The following is a 19,104-nucleotide window of genomic DNA, read 5'->3' as shown; positions in this document are numbered from 1 at the left end:
CAGAAAACACCATAATTCTAAAACCCTTGCTAAGCAGTCATGGATAAGCTTGCATATTTATCAACTTTAAGGTACAGGCCAAATCCACACTAGTGATTCTTTGACAATAGAGCTATACTATCTTAGTGGTTCTAGATCCTTGACACACATGTTCGACACTGGTATAATCAGCCCCTATGCTGGTTAAAAAAAAAAAAGCGTAAGTGCAGGAAGTTCAACCATCCAGTGCTATAACTAATATGAATCTGAAAAATCAAGCATGAAATCACACCAATGTAGGTTTATAGCAGTGTAGGTGTTGTATGCCTGCAGCTTACCCCAGAGTATCATAGAATCATACAATCATAGAAAATTAGGGTTGGAAGAGATGTCAGGAGGTCATCTAGTTCAACCCCCTGCTCAAACCAGGACCAGCCCCAACTAGGTATTCCCAGCCAAAGATTTGTCTAGCCATGTCTTAAAAACCTCCAAGAATGGAAATTCCACAACCTCCCTGGGCAACCTGTTGCAGTTTTTTACTACCCTCCTAGTGAGAAAATTCTTCCTAATATCTAACCTAACCTTCCCCTGCTGCAACTTGAGACCATTGCTCCTTGTTCTGTCATCTGCCACCACCAAGAACAGTCTAGTTCCCTCCTCTTTAGAACCATCCTTCAGGTAGTTGAAGGCTGCTATTAAATCTCCTCTCAGTCTTCTCTTCCCTGGACTAAAAAAGCCCAGTTCCTTCAGACTGTCCTCATAGGTCATATGCCTCAGCCCCCATACTATTTTTGTTGCCCTCCACTGGAATCTCTCCAATTTATCCACATCCTTTCTGTAGTGGAGGGCCCAAAACTGGACACAGTACTCCAGATATGGCCTCACCAGTGCTGAATAGAGGGGAATAATCATTTCCTTTGACCTGCGAGCAACACACCTACCAATGCAGCCCAGTATGCCATTAGTCTTCTTTGCAACAAGGGCACACTGTTAGCTCATATTCAGCTTATTGTCTGCCATAACCCCCAGATCTTTTATGCAGAGCTGCTGCCCAGCCAGTCAGCCCCCAGCTCAAGGCAAACAAGCTACTGCCTACTTCCTAGAAACTTAATAACAAGGCACAGTAACTACCTACCACGTGAGTACCTTGTAATAGCTGTGCATGTCTGCTTCAGACAAATGTACAGAACCAATGTTAAATTGTACTCATGCAGTCCAGGCCACTAGTATGATTTGCAGTGGCAAAACGAACTTTATTTCAAAACTGCCACCTACACACTCCTCAGTGCAAAATCATCTTTATCAACTTCATCATTTTGTTGATGTCATTGTTTATCTACACTAGGGACTTTTAGTAGCACAACCATAACAATCACAACTCACACCAAATCACACCTCTGGCTTGCATAGCTATACAAGAAACAGCCTGTAGAAGAAATGCAGCTAACTAAAGGCACAGCTGTTTCTGTAGCCAACAAGGTAGGGTATTCTGTCACCCTTGAATCCCCTGCCTGAAATACCAGGAACCTATTCACAGCTGGGTTGACTGGAGTAGGCCTTTAGTGCAAATCTGGAGTTGGCTCAATAGCACACTTCTAGACGCATAGCAAGATATCCTCACCATCCTTCTCCATAAGAAAGTCAGATTTGAGTTTGGTTAGTCTTTTTTTTTTAAGCCAGGCCAATTCATGGCCAGCTGACTATTCAGAAAGTTAGTAAGGTTAATAGAGCTAGGTCTTTATCTCTGCTGCCTGAACTTGGTATTGAAAACCATTAGGTGCAGCAGACAAATTCGGGCTGATTTTATTTAAATCTATAGTTGGCAGGACAAGCCTGGATTAAATTTATCTTTTGACTTATACTTTAATTGTGAATTTTCCTGATATAGATTGAACATGTGTGCCACATCATTACTTGCATCTTCGTTAAAATCCCATTGGTTAATCCCTTGACAGAACTGAGAGAAATTTGGCATTTCTATCCTGCAGGAAATTCCAACATTTCAGCCATTGTTTTCATCCTAAATCCAAATGAAAAGACTCAGTTCAAGAAATTTCAATTGTTGAAGAATGAATACTCCAAAATGATTTGATTCAGAAATATGGAAGCTTTTGTTTCAATATTTATTACTGAAATAAAATATTTTTATATTCACAGCATGGACATGCTTCTCTCCAGTTTCTTGAACTGCCTTTTGAAATGCTCCATCTGAAGCCAGTTTTCATATTAGACTGCATTTTTGCATTGTTAGGCATTGCTTCATGAAAACTGTAGGCAGGGAAATTCCCAACCAGCTATACTTTATGGACATGTCCAGACGAGCACAGACATTTGTTTCCCTAGGGACAACTTGTCCCCAGGGAATGCCTGTGCCACACACGTGCTCTGGCGCATGGCAGGTTATCCCAGGTGGCGTAGGAGAGGCTGGCCCCAGCAGCCTCCACAGCAGAAAGCCTGGCCAGCAGCCAGACTGTAGCTCTGACTGGCCAGGTTCTGGTTATGGCAGCACATGCTGCTGCCACATGAGCTGCTCCGCTTTTTTTCGGCGTGGGGTTTTTGACCCCGGGATGTCCTGGGGTCAAAAAAACCCTGCACTGCAAGGTAGCAGTGCTGGGAATGCCTGCATGTGTGGTGTGTACAGACCTATCTGCAGCACCACATACCACGTGTCTGTGTTCATCTGGACAGGGCCTACATGTCTAATGAAAATGCTTCAAAACCACTGATAATATAGACCACTGACTAAAAGTGGTAGTCAATTTAAAAAATCTTTTCACTTCTGCAGATGGCTCATTAGAGCTCTAGTGTTAGAAATGAAGGAATATGTATTAATGTAATTGTTTCTCCTTAAATGCTTTATGTGGTGGTTAAAATATTAGTTGTAAAATAAGAGAGAATTTAGTTTTATACCCCATCTTTCATATTCTAAATACTCTACAGTATAGTGCAATGTGTTAGATATGTTCTTTTAAAAAGCATGTATCACAGCTATTGATATGTGCTTAGCAATAGAGGTGGAAAACTCCAGAAAAATTACCCTTGAATATGATACAGAATTGCCATATTTAGCTGTTTGGGAACTCTCATAGATTTTGGCAGAATGCTAAAGGACCTCACAAATGGTACACGTGAATGTATAGTTTGCTTCAGCCCTACTGAATGGCTTTAGAACCAACAGCAGTCTGCAAGCTCTGCCAACCTTTTTTTCTAATCTGTAAAAATAAATTCATTACAGGCGTTACAGAATAGCCACTTGTTTTTCAGAAGTACTTATACTGAAGCTTCCTGTGATATGCTGCAAATCTATAATGTCAATGAAAATGCCACACACAACATTCTTGCAATAATGAAAATGCATCCCAAAGCAGTAAAGTAAAAGACCGCAATAGGACTAGTGGCAGTGGTCTTTAATTAGACCAACAAGATTTTTTGGGGGAAAAAAAACCTTTCATTTCTTTTAAGTGCTGTTGGGGGGGTTGTTTTTGGGGGGGTTGTTTTTGTTTTGTTTTGTTTTTTGTTTGGGGGGAGGTTGGGGGGTTTTTTTGGTGGGTTTTTTTGTTGCAAAAATCTTGTTGGTCTAATAAAAGATATTACCTCTACCATGAGTCCCGATTCCTTTTTCCTCTGGACCAATACTGCTACAACTTGGATATAAGACTACCACATACATTCATTGGGTTCAATACAGGGGCAAAAGGGTGATATTCTAAGGACTGTGTATACCAGAGGCCAGACTAGATGGTTTAATAATCCCTTCTAGCCTTAAAAATCTATGAATCAGGATTGGCCTCCACACCACAGGCAGGTAAGCATTTGAGACTTGTTACAAAAGGCATTCTTCTAGAGAGGCAAATAACATTCACTCCTCTTTGGCACTGATTAAGGCTTATCTACACTAGGAAATTGGCTTGTGGCTAATCGTTGTCAGCCCATCACAATCCCATAATTGACAAGTGTAGGCAAATTTGTACTCATTTGACTTGGGCAACTGGTGAGCAAAGTTATTTCCTATGCATCAATTCTTACTGAAAATTTAAAAAAATATATCCTTGAGTCCAGGACCAGAGAAAAAACTAATCTTTTCCCAGCTCAATGACACAAGAAAGTGCTGCCTAAAAGAACAAAAGACAAAGAATCCAATTCAGACACTAAGGAAGGAAGGAGCTGGCTGTTAAAGACAAATTTAAGCTATGCCTAGCATCCAGCTATGTGCATGTTCCTTAAGTATGCAGAAGTCCAGATTCTACTGATCTGACTCACGCTGTGGAGTACTTTACTGAGCATGTGATTTAACTGATTTGTAAGGAATCCTGCCTTGTAGAAAGTGCCTAAAAGTCATATGTTCCATTGTTTTTATGACACCTCTGTTTTCAGTGTTCCTAGCACTAACTTACTTGTCCATTTGTACCCCTTTACCAAAATTGAGAATGTTGGCTGGAAGTAAGATATTTGAGGGGGGTTTTCCCCTTTAAAAATGGATATAGAATCAATAACTTCCACTTACAGAACCTCTGGGGACAGGCCAGGGGGACCTCAGTTTAGTGCCTCGTCTGAATGCTGCTCTATGTGCTACTTCAGATATCAGGTGTGGTTTTTGATCTGGATTCTGATTGTCATTTTGCACAGCTTCTACAGCCAGCTACACATGTTCAGTTTAAGATGGAGTAAAATAGGACTTTTTTTTAAACATAATTCATTTTCTAATGTAGACCGAGCCTTACTGTTCTGTTCACAAAAATACCCCACAATAAAACCAAAACATTTTATCTATTAAGGGACAGGGAACTGCTATGTGTTTTCAGGGTTCATATATTAGTCTACCTTGATTACTTTGTAAAAAACATTACACTTAGGCAGAAGCTGCAGGTGTTTCAGGTCAATAGGGAATTTGAAGGTCTCATTTCAGTTCTTTCTTGTTTACAATATCAGGACGATAATGTAGCAAAATGCTTAAGCATGTGCCTAAACATAAACATATTACTGAGTCCAATACCTCTGTATAATTCAGGATGGATTTTTAGTTGCTGCTCAACAAATGCCCAAGGCTAAAATGACAAGGCCAGATTCAAAGTGAAGCGGAACAAGAAAGCAAGAGAATAGAGGTTTATTAGGGTCCATGCTACGCCAATCTCAAACCAGTGATATTAACCCTTCATTTTCAATTGCTCAATTCACACACAACATTTAAAGTATTTATGAACAACAGATTATTTCCCTTAGCCTCCTTACTCTTTGCATCAGTTTCTATTTCCTCATAGAGTCATGCTATGTTTTCAACCCACATACCTTTAAGGAGGAGAGGAAGATTATATCATTATTCAAAAATGCCTTTAGGACTGTGATTAAAAGTGATGTCAGGCTCAATAGGTTATAATTCCCTACCTTTCTACTCTACTCTATTTTCTTTATTGGTTCCCCTCCAGTGACTTTGTACTTCCCCCCCTTTTTTTTTTGTAGAGCAACAAAAACTCCTTTGAACAATTATATCTGCTCTGCCATACCCTTTAGTATTGTAATGTTAGTCCTTCATGTAAGCCTGAAGTTGAGTGAGTTTTGATTTGTTTAATATTTGTTGTAAGGTGACCATTAATGCCTTTCATTTCATTCTGCTGCTTTGAAATCATTAAGCAGAATACAGTAGATTTCCAAAAAAACCCCACAAACACTTCATTTAAGGAGCAGCCAATTTCTGCTTGGCTGAAGCACGCACAACTTCCCTTCCCAATTCAGAATGTAGGAAGCTGTCATCAGGAAAAAAAATTCTCTCTCACACCATAGCATCCATTGACAAAACAAATACAACTCCATTAGTCACACTGTACATATTATAATAACTAGCTTTTATATGCAGGTTGTAATACAGCATTGCCAAGAGAACTAGGTTTTCTGTTTGAAAATTAGTAGAAGGACACCATTAGCTATTGACCAAATTTGATGATTTTTGGCAATACCTCTTGCTTTGCCATCATGTTAAAACTTGAGCCCACATTTTCAAAATAGAGAAACTTTAAATTTCAGGTTAGTACTTGTATAAGTGTGACTAGCAGCCTGTTTGTCAAGATTACCTGGAGGACACAGAGAGATAAAATATATTCAATATTTAACCTCTCTGGGCCACTGTGTATACTCTGTAAACAAAGGTACAAAATGTACACAGTGTTTTTTGTCAGAATAGCAAGTTATTAAAAAGTGAGGTGACTATGGTGGCATTGAGGCAAAACAAAAAAAAATCTGACAAAAATCAAAGATTTATTTCCACTTCCCTTTGCTAAATCCCATCAGTGCAATGGAGGCAAGGGAGGAAGTTATATCAGCTTCCCTTCTATTAAAGGATGGGAAAGAGTTAGGTGCCTGTCTGATTTCTTCCTGAAAGTTAGCATAGACTTTCACTTTCTCTCTCTCTTTACAGCTTTCAGATCTCTCCCAATGAAGAAGGAGAATCTTAAGAAACCAGTTTCATATGCACACAGTAGCTACATGCCAGCATTTTGACATGTCCAACAGTCACACAGAGGAATCCTAACAGAATAGTAACAACCTTGACCCAAACTGAAGCACAATTCTTTTCAAACAACAGTCTGTGTTCACATTCTAGATAGCACAGTGTGGAAGTATGGGCAAGATAGTAAAATCAGAGGATAATATTTTCAGAATTTTATACTTCCCCCAAAATGCCACTTATAAGAAGACTACAGGGATACTTAAAAAAATAGTGGCAGCATAATCAGAAAAGGGACACTCCTTATATGCCCTACCCACCTGCTCCAAATCCAGATATACTACCCGAGTGGCACTGTTCCAGGATTATCTCCAGTAGCTGCTCTCAAGCCTTTTGGAAACTGAGGTCTTGAGAGCAAGGGGAAGACCCCAGCGTGGCTGCACAGGCATGCTTCCAGGTTTGGAGCTTGTGAGCAGATAGGTAGGGCATAATCAGAAGTATTCCTGCTAGGACATACTGCTGCTGCAGTATAGACATACCCCAAGTAGAACTGAAAGCAGCCTGAAGAGGGAAATTCAGGGTCGGCCATATTTGGATATTTGAATTTGGCTTATACTGAACTTCAGGTACTGAAAAAGAGATAACGGTGTCTGTTATTTTATTGTTTATCATGTGTGTTTGTCTGTCATGACTCTTTTATTATTTCTATTATTTTAAAGTAAGGTAATTTTAGACTGTTGAAAACCAGCAGCTAATAAGGACTCCGTATTTACTTCATCAAGGAAAAAAATGAACATGGATTCAGATGTTTCACTGAAAACAGTACCTATGCACAGAGATCTATCTGTAACCATGATTTGGGTAGGAGCACACTGGCAAAGGCGGCACATGATCTTGGCTTGTTATGGTGGTAAAACATGAAGTCTTTAAACTTTTCCAAGTTTTAAGCAAAACATTTACAATTGTTCTACAGAGGAAGCAAGCTTTATTCATGGCAAAAACTGCTCTCTGCCTTTGTCCAAGAACAATAAACCTTTCTTAACTATTCACCTGCCTACCTGTTTATAAAATTGAAAAGCTAATAGAAAGCCCAACCAAAATAAACAGATAAATACCAGCTGGAAGAGAAAATGTTAGAATGACTTCTCTGTGTAAAGAACAGCAGCAGAAGGGGCCTGGCATGTTTTTTATTCTGCAACATTTCACGTTTCAATCTATGTACAGGCAGTCCTCGGACTTATGACATAATTGGATCCTGAAAACCGCGTCTTAAGTCGAAACGTTGCAACTGGGAACCATTTTTCCCATACAAAACAATGTTATAAATGGGGATGGGTTCCTGAACCAAGGCCCAACACCCTATTTTCACCAAAAATATTCCAAAATTTTGTACTCAATCAATTATAGATGAGTAATATAGCTACATTAATGTATTTATATTGTAAATAGCAATCATATTGATTTGGAAGGACTTCTTTGAGTGACTTTGCTGGACTTTTTGAAGGGTTCTTGGCTGGAGTCTTCTCGGGAGTCCTGGCTGCAGGTTTTCCTGGAGTCTTGTCTGCTTTCTTAAAGAAAGTGTCCAAGGAAGTTTGAAGAGATGTTCTCCAGGGAGATGAGCAATGCAGCGAAATCATTTGCTGGTGTGGCATTGCATCAGATGAAGTGTTGTAAAGTCAAAACTGACATCATAAAGTTGAAACAGGGTGTCAATTTATAAATGTTACAAGTGCGAAACGTTGTAACTCAAAACGTTGCAAGTCGAGGACTGCCTGTACTTGTATTTAAATTCATTGTGGCTACAGATTTATTTCTTATTTTATTTTTATTTTATTTTATAAGGTTCCTACAACTTCCCTTATATTTCCCCTTCTTTCCTGTCTTCCACTGGACTTTTTTTCAGTACCACCTTTACGGTTTATGCAAATGTCAAGTTCTCATTCCCAATTTGCCTTTATTAAATCTCTCTTCCTACTGCCCACTTCCAGGGGAAGCAAACTGCGCAGAGTTGAGGGAGTAAACAAAAAGTCCCTTATTTGTCCACCCTCTCCTATAGGACAAAGGAAAGCAAATGTGCTGCTGTTCCCATGTCCCTATAAGGATGTACATCATGCCCAAAATGGCAGGTCAGATGTCATCCCATGGCACTAGCCTCTCTAAAGGTAAAGTAACCACCATTTTTGTAAGAAGATCTAGGTTGTAGCTGCAGACATATAAGTTCATCCCCCTTGTTGGAAAGGTGGGTTTTGGACTGTAGTTGGCAGATCAAACAGTTCTGGTTTGTGCATCATGCAATATTTCAATAAAATATTTAATTCTTAAAAGCATACTCTTCTTGTCCCAGTGCAGAGAACATTCACTCCCAAGTAGCTTACAGATTTATTTTGATACGCCAGCACAGACACACTTCTCCGACACGCCAAGGAAGCATTCCAATAACTCCCATAGGACAATGCCGATGTTACCACAATGCCAGAATGGCACAATTAAGTAGATAATGTGATTTATTTCTGGTGACTTCACCTCAGGTTCCTTAACTATTATAGTTGCCTGGCTAAAAATACAATTCATTATATGTTTTCTACTTAAGCACAGGGATGTGTTATTCTAAGAAGCCAGTAGAGGGACAGCTTCAATGTGGGCATATAGCATTTGTAAGTGAGCACCAGCAGTTTCTGTATTTTTAAGATATGGGACATTTTACACTCAGAATTTAAAGGATCAGTTAGAAGCAGTTATGCTGGGGAAGTATTGGAGGCTGAACCCAGGAATAAAGAGGGATTATCTTGTAGTTGAGAGACCCACTTACTGTGATATTTTTTTTTCTCTCTCTTTTTCTGTTATTTTAAACTGGATCATAATGTTATAGCAAAATAAAAATAATAATATAATTTAGGAGACAGACTACTTAGTTTGTTTGATACCAACCTCACAGTAGCTTCCACAGACTCCCTTGGGACCTGCACAGGTTTCTCCCCTTTCTGCCAGAGCAGACCCTCTTCAATATGGTGGCCTTTGTAACTGGAAACCTGGGGCCTGCTACACAAACATAGCTGTCTGTTACTCATTTGGCTTTATTTTTAAAGTTAGGATCTTTCCAGGAATACAGCAGATAATTTAGCAGCCACTGCAAATTCCAGTTCTAGAGGCAGGGATTTTTGAGTCTTATATTCTTACAATATTCCTGACAGATAAATAAGTATTCCTGGAAATACCATTACATACCTTCCTGTGCCAGTGATTCATGTCTAATGTTTTGTGCTTTGTTAAGTTTCATTGCCACTCCCATAAGTGATTCTGCTGTTGGCATTGCTCCAAAAAACCATTTCCCTTATCAGCTCCACACCCAATTCTGACTTCACTCATCTCTATTTTGAGCAAAAATTTTTTGCACAACTAGGGAACTCCTTACACACCAACTGCCCTGACACACACAAAAACCCTGCTGTCTTCCTCAGTATATTTTTGAAGTGCAAACAAATTATTAATACTAGAAGATACAGGATCTGATTATATCCACTGTGTAGCTGAACGAAGAATTGCTTTATTAGACAGAGCTCACTAAAATGAAACACTCTTCCCTCTCTCTCAACAAATGGACTCTTGGTCTTGTTTCATATCTTCCTGGGAAACATATTACATAGCTAATTCCTCATATGTACAACTGGCTTTTTATTTTACCTGTGGAAAGCATTTGAAATATGGTTTGTATACCAGAGGTATACCATTGTGTATCAGTCTTTCAGCATACTGTGTGCGTGAATAACATGCCACAGGAAATAATGTTGATGTGTATAAGGGAAATCATTTGCATTTCATGCTTATTATTCACATGCTCAGCAATAACTTAGGGGGAAGTCTGGGTGGTCCTTGGGTACAACTGGACATTTATAGAGCTCAAACAAGCTATTTCTGGATCCTGCACATTTACAATGATGAATCTTAAGAACATAAGAAATGTCATACTGAGAGTGATTACTACCATACTTCAGAGAGTGGATGCTAAAGAAAAGACTATTTACATAGGGCCCATGAAATTGATTTGTCCTCTGCCCCTCTTTCCTTACAACTTTTCAGCCTGCTACACACAGGATGACCGCCTTTTCAAAATGCAAAAGCAAGACACATGAGGCCAGCAGCCGAGCAGGGGGTGGGGTGGTGCATCCCCATTACCCATCCCAAGCCCACAAGGGAGGGAAAATGTATTCCTTCCACCTTCTCCCTTCCCCTCCCCCCACACTATCACCGCCACCAGAAGCCCAAGAGAATGGGTCACCCACAGCCCCCATGCAGCCTACCTAAGCACTCTCAGAACAATAGAGGCAAGTGGGCAGCAGCAGCCCCTCCAGCACCACAGAGGCAGGGGATGGTGTCCCACATGCCAGGGACAGGTTGCACCACAGGCCTTGCTCCAGAGGTGTCCTCTGTGTCCAGCTAGCTCCAGCCCTGCTTACTACCTCCGTATCCTCCTGGCCTCCACCGCCACCAAAGCTGGGCTTGGCATCGCTCCCCCCATCACCATCTTTCCATTGAACAGGGACATCTGGGACAAATGCTGTCCTGGAGTCATTCAGCCTGGGACCAGGACTTTCCATTTTGGGACTGTCCTGGCCCAATTAGGAACCGGTGGCCACCCTATTCACACACATCCTAGCTAGTTACACCTTTCTTCTCATCATCCACTTGGAAAATACTATTCTATATAGTATATGTCATGAAAGAAGAAATGGAAAAATGAGGTCCCTGTGGCAGAACAGTATCTCTCCTTTTAAGAACAAATGTATAAGAAAGGCTGTGGGACACAAGGACCCAAATCTTATTTCACTGCTAAAGATACTTAAGTGGTATTTAGGAACCTGAAACATAATACTCTTTTATGTTATGTAAGGTCTGAAAAACCATTGCTACAAAAGGTGGGTAGGTCCTCTTCCTACCTGCTGCTTTTTATGATGTAGTCTTAAAGCCAAGGTAAAGCATATCTAACACTACTTGTTAATGGTTTTTCAGGGACTCAAGAAGAGTGAAATAAGATGGCTCTTCGGTGCCTTAAAAATAAAATTTGAATTAGACCACAGTAGATAACCAACCTTCGGATGGAAATGACATCTGCTACCCTTATATCTTCTGGGAGGAGCAATCAGCCAAATCCAACTGTTCATGCAGTTTTTTAACCCTCAGCCAAATCTTAACCTGTGTCAAGGACCCTTACTTAATGCAGGAGGTATACCATCCCTCTAGGGGGAATGCCTTACTGGACTTGGTGTTGGCTACAGGGGAAGGACCTGGTAGGGGAACTGCAGATTAGTGGTCACCTTGGGGACAGTGACTACCAATCAACTGAATTCACCATACAGCATAGAGTGGGCAAGATAACTAGTAGGGTGGAAGTGCTTGACTTTAGGAAGGCTAACTTCAGTGGGCTCAGGAGTTTAGTTAATGACGCACTGCAGGATAGGAGTATTGGTGAGATGGGATTTGAGGAAGGGTGGTCATTCCTAAAAGAAGCGAGCCTTCAGGCACAGAGGAAGATGATCCCAGCATGAGGGAAAGGGGGAAAAGGGACCAAAAAACTTCCTTGGCTAAACAGAAAAATCCAGGGAAGCCTAAAAAGCACAAAAAAAAAAAAATTGAGGCATGTAAGTGGTGGAAGCAGGGGGAAGCTACCAAGGAGGAGAATACCTACTTGGCCCGCACTTATAGGGAGGCAGTTAGAAAGGCCAAAGGCAACTACAGAGCTGAGGCTGGCAACACAAATTAAAGACAACAAAAAGTCTTTTTTTTAGGTATGTAGGGAGTAAAAGGAAGGCACAGGGCAGCATAGGACCCCTACTGAACAAGCAGAAGCAATTAGTGACAGACAGGTGGGACAAGGCTGAGCTCTTCAATGATTTTTTTGCCTCAGAGCTGTTGAACAAGGGTCAAGATAAATCCCCTAACGGGTTCTTAGATGGGCATCAGAAGGACACCAGCCTACCAACTGTTGTCGCTAACTTGATGCAGAGTCACTTGGATGGACTAGATGTGTTCAAGTTAGCAGGCCCAGCTGAGCTGCATCTGAAAGTACTGAAGGAATTGGCCGGTGTCATAGCAGAACCACTGGCACAGCTGTTTGAGCACTCATGGCACTAGTGCCAGGTCCCAGAAGACTGGAAAAGGGCCAAAGTCATCCCTCTTTTCAAGAAGGTCAGGAAGAAAGATCCAAGTAATTATAGGCCAGTCAGTCTCACATCCATCCTTGGAAAAGTCTTTGAAAAGATTAAGGATTATATTTGTGGGAGTCCAGCAGGAAAAATAATGCAGCAGGGCAATCAGCATAGATTAATAGCAAGTAGATCATACCTAACTAACCTGGTTTCGTTTTATGACCAGGTCACAAAACGCTTAGATGCAGGAATAGAGGTGGATGTCATTTTCCTGGATTTTAGGAAGGCCTTTGATATGGTATCTCATCCCATTCTCATAAATAAATTAAGAGTTGTGACAGATTTTACACAGTCCGGTAGGTGGCAAATTGGCTTGACGGTCACACCGAGAAAGTGGTAGTAGACGGGTCAGTATTGACCTGGAAAGATGTGGGTAGTGGGGTCCCACAGGACTTGGACCTGTACTCTTCAATGTCTTCATCAGTGACTTGGATGTGGGTGTGAAGTGTACTCTGTCCAAGTTTGCAGATGATACTAATTTGTGCGGTGAAGTGCACACTATGGAGGGTAGGAAACGATTGCAGGAAAACCTGGACAGGTTGGAAAAGTGGGCAGAACACAACAGGATGCAGTACAACATGGACAAGTGCAGAGTGCTACACCTAGGGCGTAAAAATATCCAGCACACCTACTGACTAGGAAATGACCCTCTCAGCAGCACAGAAGCAGAAAGCAATCTCAGAGTCATAGTGGACTCCAAGATGAACATGAGTCGTCTGTGTGACAAAATCATCAGCAAAGCTAACTGCACCAGATGCATGACAAATAGAACCAAGGAGATGATACTTCCCCTTTATGCGGCATTGGTCAGACTGCAGTTGGAGTACTGTGCCCAGTTTTGGGCGCTGTACTTTAAGAAGGATATGGATAGCCTTGAGAGGGTCCAGAGAGGGACCACTCACATGGCTAAGGGTTTACAGGACAAGCCCTATGACGAGAGACTGAGGGACCTGGACCTCTTCAGCCTCTGCAAGGGAAGGCTGAGAGGTGATCTTGTGGCCACCTAAAAATTCATTAGAGGGGGCACAGCAAGGTATTGGAGATGTTCTATTCACTAGGGCACCCCTTGGGGTAACAAGAAACAATGGTCACAAACTGACAGAGAGCAGATTTAGCCTAGACATCAGAAAAAACTTGTTCAAGGTAAGGGTGGCCAAAGTTTGGAATGGGTTTCCAAGGGAGGCGGTGCTCTCCTCTACCTTGGGGGTCTTTAAGAGAAGGCTGGATAGGCATCTAGCTGGGGTTATCTGACCCCAGCACTTTTTCCTGCCCAGGGCAGAGGGTCAGACTCGATGATCTGTTGAGGTCCCTTCCGACCCTAGCATCTAGGAATCTATGACATCTGCCCTGCTGTTATTTTTTACCATCTTTCCCCTAAGCAGAGCTCTGCACAGGCACATTACTTCTATGTTTCATCTCAAACTCTCCACATCATAAATTAATCCCTTTCTTCCCCTGCATTTTTACAGTTTTGGTCAGGTAGACTATGATCTTCTGAGAAGCAACATGATGCACAGTACTGGGGTAGGATTGTAAATCAAGATACCTGGATCTAGTTTTGTCTTTGCTAGTGTTTTGTAATGATGGTCTTTGGTAAGTCAGTTTCTTGCCATCTTGCTGTCTACCCCTCTATTCTTTTTGTAAACCACAAAATTAAGTAGATCTTACCATGTTAAAAGAGTATCGAAGTGTATTAGCATATGTTTGAGTGTTTTGAACATAGAAACAGCTGCCCAGACATTAAGGATAAAAACTAGGGTGGAGCTAGCCAATATTCTCTCATTCAGTATTTCTTCTGCTATGTTTGGAGACACCTGACTGGAAATAAGCAAAGGGAAAGGGTGCTGCTTTATGTTAACTCAGCTTTTTAATTATTTCACCTAGAAAGAAATTCATATTCTATATAAGTCAGTAATTGTACTTTTGAGATTTAGGGCCCAGCAAGTGATTCATAAACACAGAGCTGATAGAAAAGGAGATAATGGGCACATCTGCACAAGATGCTAAATGGACAGTAGACTAATTCTACTGTGCATTAGTGCAATGGCATGGCTTTTGCCGTGACGTGCTAATGTGCAATAGAATTAGTCTACTGTACACTAATGTCACTTAAAGGCATGCACCGGTGCTATTGCGCAGTAGCACCAGTTACTTCGCATTTAGTTAGTACCCATTATTATAAGTACTAAACTTAATGCACACTAACTACAGTGCAATAATGCATGTGTAAACATGCCCAGTGCTGCCAAATGAGGTAACTTATTGTCATTCCTTTTGGGGCATAAGCAGGGAGTTTGGCACTATTAGAGAATAATGAAGATATAAAGTCACTGCCTTCCAAATGCTGACAATTAAGGGAAGAAAATTCAAAGATGAGAATAACCATCTATTGATCAGGCCATAGGAAGCATGGAATCAAATCCTGACATTATGCTAGGCTGTTCTGGATGGACTAATTCAGTAGCTGTTCCAGTACCACAGACACTGTGAAACAAGGCAAGAAATGGGGAATGGAGGCAGAGGACATATTCCGCGGAGAATCTTTGGTGGCACATTCCCTGAAGATTGGAGAATTTTAAAATATCTCTTTATCAGAAATCCAAAGCTTTGCAAAAAAGGTTCCTATATGAAAAAAAGCTATGCTCCAGAGGCCAATGCAAGGTACAATGAGGTCAACAGGCTTTGGATAAGATCCCAATCAGCTACCTACTTCTCACAAATGTTTTCAGATAAAGAATAATAGAGCAGAGAATGCTCTCCTCTTTATCAGCAAGCCTGGCTTTAAATAACAAACCCATAATCAACTCTGAACAAAGAGATACTCAGTGTTCTGAGTTCTCTAGTTTGGCCTTTTAATTAAAGTTTTGCCAACTGGAATGCAACATGTACCTGAATTACTCTGACTGCTGTCCCTTTAGACATCAGCAATATTGGCAAATATAGATGATGTTAAAAACATACATTCAGGAATCTCAAGCAGTTAATTATTAGCAGGTAATTGAGCCCCACTTTACAACTCTGTGAAGAAGGAAGTTCAAAGCAGCAGCATCTGATTTTGCTACAGCCCTAGTAAAGCATGGGTTCTGAGAAAAGAAAGAAAAGAAAGAAGCAAAAACATAGTTAAGATCTCTGAAAACAAATTTGTGAAATTCTAAAATTATATAGGCTTAAATCCAGTTATACAGCAAGAATAAGAAATTGCATATCCTGCCACTTTTGAATTCAGCTTTAACCTGAATGTACACACTTATTTCCAACCTATTTGCAGGAAATAAGGAGGGGAAAGATTTCTCATTTAAATGTCAGTGTAATTCAATGCAAATATGTCGTCACAATGATCAACTTTAACCTGCTCACAACAGTGATCACATCCTGAGAACTGGTAGCTGGAAGTAATTTTGTCCATAGCCAAAATAACTATACAAAGCAAAATGAGTCATGCAAAAAGCAGAATTTTCCAAAGTAAAGCTTTAATTTTGCCCGTACAAAGATTCATGAATGACAGAATTTCCATATGCAATGCAGATCTACAGCTGACTTGAACTTCAGTTTGCATATATCTCTAAAGAACAATAAATAGCTGGTGCTCACATGCTGATTCTGATTAAAGACAGCAAGCCCATTTGCAAGAAAAAAATCCTCTGTAAAGAAATATTCTCCAAAATTAAAACTAAATCTTTTAATGCTTTGATTTTTTTTTGATTTTTTTGATTTTTTTTTTTTTTGCTCCCAATTACTTTTCAATTAGAGGTATTTCAAGATCCAGGTAGGGCTAAAAGTAAAAATCCGCATTTCTACAAAACAACTATTCAAGGCATTTCGAGCATGACAAGAAACAAAATTTGCAAAAATCTCATCAAAGAGTCTGATCTGGGATGTTAATTCCAGATTAGCAAATGCAATAGCAATAGCTATTTCAGATAAGCATCCAGGATTTTGGACCAGCTGAACTGAATATTTCAACAATTATATTTGGCTATATTCTGTATATTTAAACCTGATCATATGTGGTTTCAGAAACACTGAAATATTAAAATCAGAGCTGTCCAACTTCAAAGAGGCTGGAGGCCACACACCACACAGTTCTTGGGCCTTGGGCCCCACTACATTGGTGCTTCCCACCATGCTGTCATGTCCCAGAGACCCTGCCACTGCAGCAACCAGAGCTATGGGGGTAGCGGTAGCTGGACGGAAGACTATAAACTGCATATTAACCCTTTATGGGCTGGATGCAACACACAGGCCACCAGCAGGACAGCCTTTTATTTAATCATTGTAAATTGTATTCTGGATTCATTGAACAGAGTTATTCCACTGGTTTCCTCTTCAGATGAGGACCTGAAAAGTAAGATTAAGTTATTTTCTAATTAGGAGTAAGATAAAAGTGAAGACAACAATTCAGAAACATGAGATTTGCCATACTTGATGTAATGCAAGGTTCACCTTATTTAGTATACAGTCTCCAGTAGGGGAGCATGTACCCATATAAGGCATCTAAAGCCATATTTTAGTCACCTGAATAAATAGGTCGATTTTCAAAATTGCAGAACATCCAACAGTTACAATTAATGAAAAGAAGCTCAAGACCTCTACTCAGCACACAAGGGTCATGCTGATAACAAAAAACAACTAAACTCTTACATACTGTTTTTCACTTTGATATCCCAAAATACTTAATATTATTCAACGGAGTCTCTCAACTCTCCTGTTAAGTCAGTAGTCTAAGTACTATTCTTCCAATTTCACAGATGAGAAGCACATATGGATTAGCTGTCACTGATTTGCAGCGCAAAGCTCGGAAAAAAAATTAGTTTAAGCTCAGTTTCCTAACCAAGACACAGGCACACAATAATTGCATAGTCATACCCACACCCAAACTCACATGGCATAGACAAATTCTTTTACTTTTCAATTGTTTTTGTTTTGTTTTACTTGCTTTGTTTGTTTTGGTTTTTGTTCTCAGCTAATTCTGATTTCCTTGAAAATGATTTTAATCATTTTAAGAAAAGCCAGAAGTTCCTGAAAGTTACATTTCATTGTAGAAACATTCAGCTAATACTCTGCTTTCAGTACTTCTCTGAAGAGTAAGACTTCCAGACAGCGTTCCCTCTGAGTTGTGCAGCATGCACGGCTGCGCAGGCACACCTGGCAGCACAGCATGAGTGCACCTGTGCAGCTTAGAGGGGATGCTGCTTCCATATTATAAAGCTTTTAGAAACAGTTATTAGTAGAATGCCATTTTAATTGGTCTTAGTAAAACAAAACCTCCACCAACTTCCAAATAGGAATCATTTTGCTTTGGAGATGAAAGAAGGTGAAACCAAATGTAGAATGGGGTGGAAAATGTATAATGAAGATTGTTTGGCAGGAGTTTGAAAGTCCATTTTTAAAGCATATTTTTTCTTTTTTGGTTGTGATAAAATCATCAGACAAATTGAGCATAGTTCAATTTTTCACTTGACTGACTACCCTGGGGGGGAAAAAACAAAGAAAACTAAATAAAATGGTCTCTCTATAGGAATGTATACTACCCTTAATTTCCCTATTACATTTACAACATTGTTTCTTACAAAATGAGAAAAGACTAAGGGATCTGGGACTGTTCAGCCTGGGGAAGAGTCGACTGAGGGGGGACTTGGTAGTCGTTTATAAGAATGTAAGGGGTGAATATAAGAAGCTGGGAGAAAAATTATGCACTAGGGTGCCCCAGGGGAGGACAAGGAGCAATGGCCATAAACTGTTCAAGGATGGTTTCAGCCTGGATGTAAGGAAGATCTTTACAGTAAGGGTGACCAGAATCTGGAACACACTTCTGAAGGAGGGGGTACAGTCCCCAACCTTGGAAGTCTTCAAAAGGAAACTGGGCAGACATTTTGCTGGGATCATTTGATCTCAGCAGTATTTTTGTCCAGAGCAGAGGGGTTGAACTCTATGATCTTTCGAGGTCCCTTTCAGCCCTTAATTTCTATGATTTTTGTAAAACCAGTATCTTTACAAAGAAATAATTATATGTCCTTGGAGCCACCCTGGTTGCCTTCTCCTTTAAAAAAAATGAAGCTAAGCTCTAAACTGATCAAATAGAAATTAGGAGCCAAGTTCAGATCTCCTTACTCACACGTATACTCCTTCTAAAGTCAAGGATGTTAATTCAGCAAAAGACAAAGATGCTTTTGTCCCAGATATCAAATCATGTACCCATAATCTAAATTATCAGCTGTCAGCCCAAGATCATGACTTCCCAGAAGGACTACTACATGTTTGGGAGTGGGAAGAAAGGGGATTTCAGGAAGGAGGTCACTTTTTTATTATTATTTTTTCTGTTTTAATAGAGAGGAGCACAGTACAAAGTAGTAAATGCTGGTCTAAACCAGGGGTTTTCAACCTTTTTTAGTCTAAGTACCGTCAGTAGCTGGGGACTGAGCCAGGGGGGAGGGGCGGGGATAGCACACAGCTGGATGCCAAGTGGGGGGAGGGGGGAAAGGG

The 19,104-nt window shown here is 40.4% G+C and overlaps 1 protein-coding gene across 1 annotated transcript in view; it reads left to right on the top strand.

Moving 5' to 3' along the window:
* BLNK (B-cell linker) overlaps positions 1-19,104 on the top strand; it is a 201,804-nt gene that overhangs the window by 103,683 nt on the left and 79,017 nt on the right. The gene's annotated exons all lie outside the window — the stretch shown is intronic.

Source organism: Gavialis gangeticus, unplaced genomic scaffold, assembly GCF_001723915.1.
Source record: "Gavialis gangeticus isolate Ggan-Ray unplaced genomic scaffold, GavGan_comp1, whole genome shotgun sequence".
Taxonomy (NCBI): domain Eukaryota; kingdom Metazoa; phylum Chordata; order Crocodylia; family Gavialidae; genus Gavialis; species Gavialis gangeticus.
Note: the sequence above shows the minus strand (reverse complement) of the source record. Positions and strands in the feature narration are given on the sequence as shown.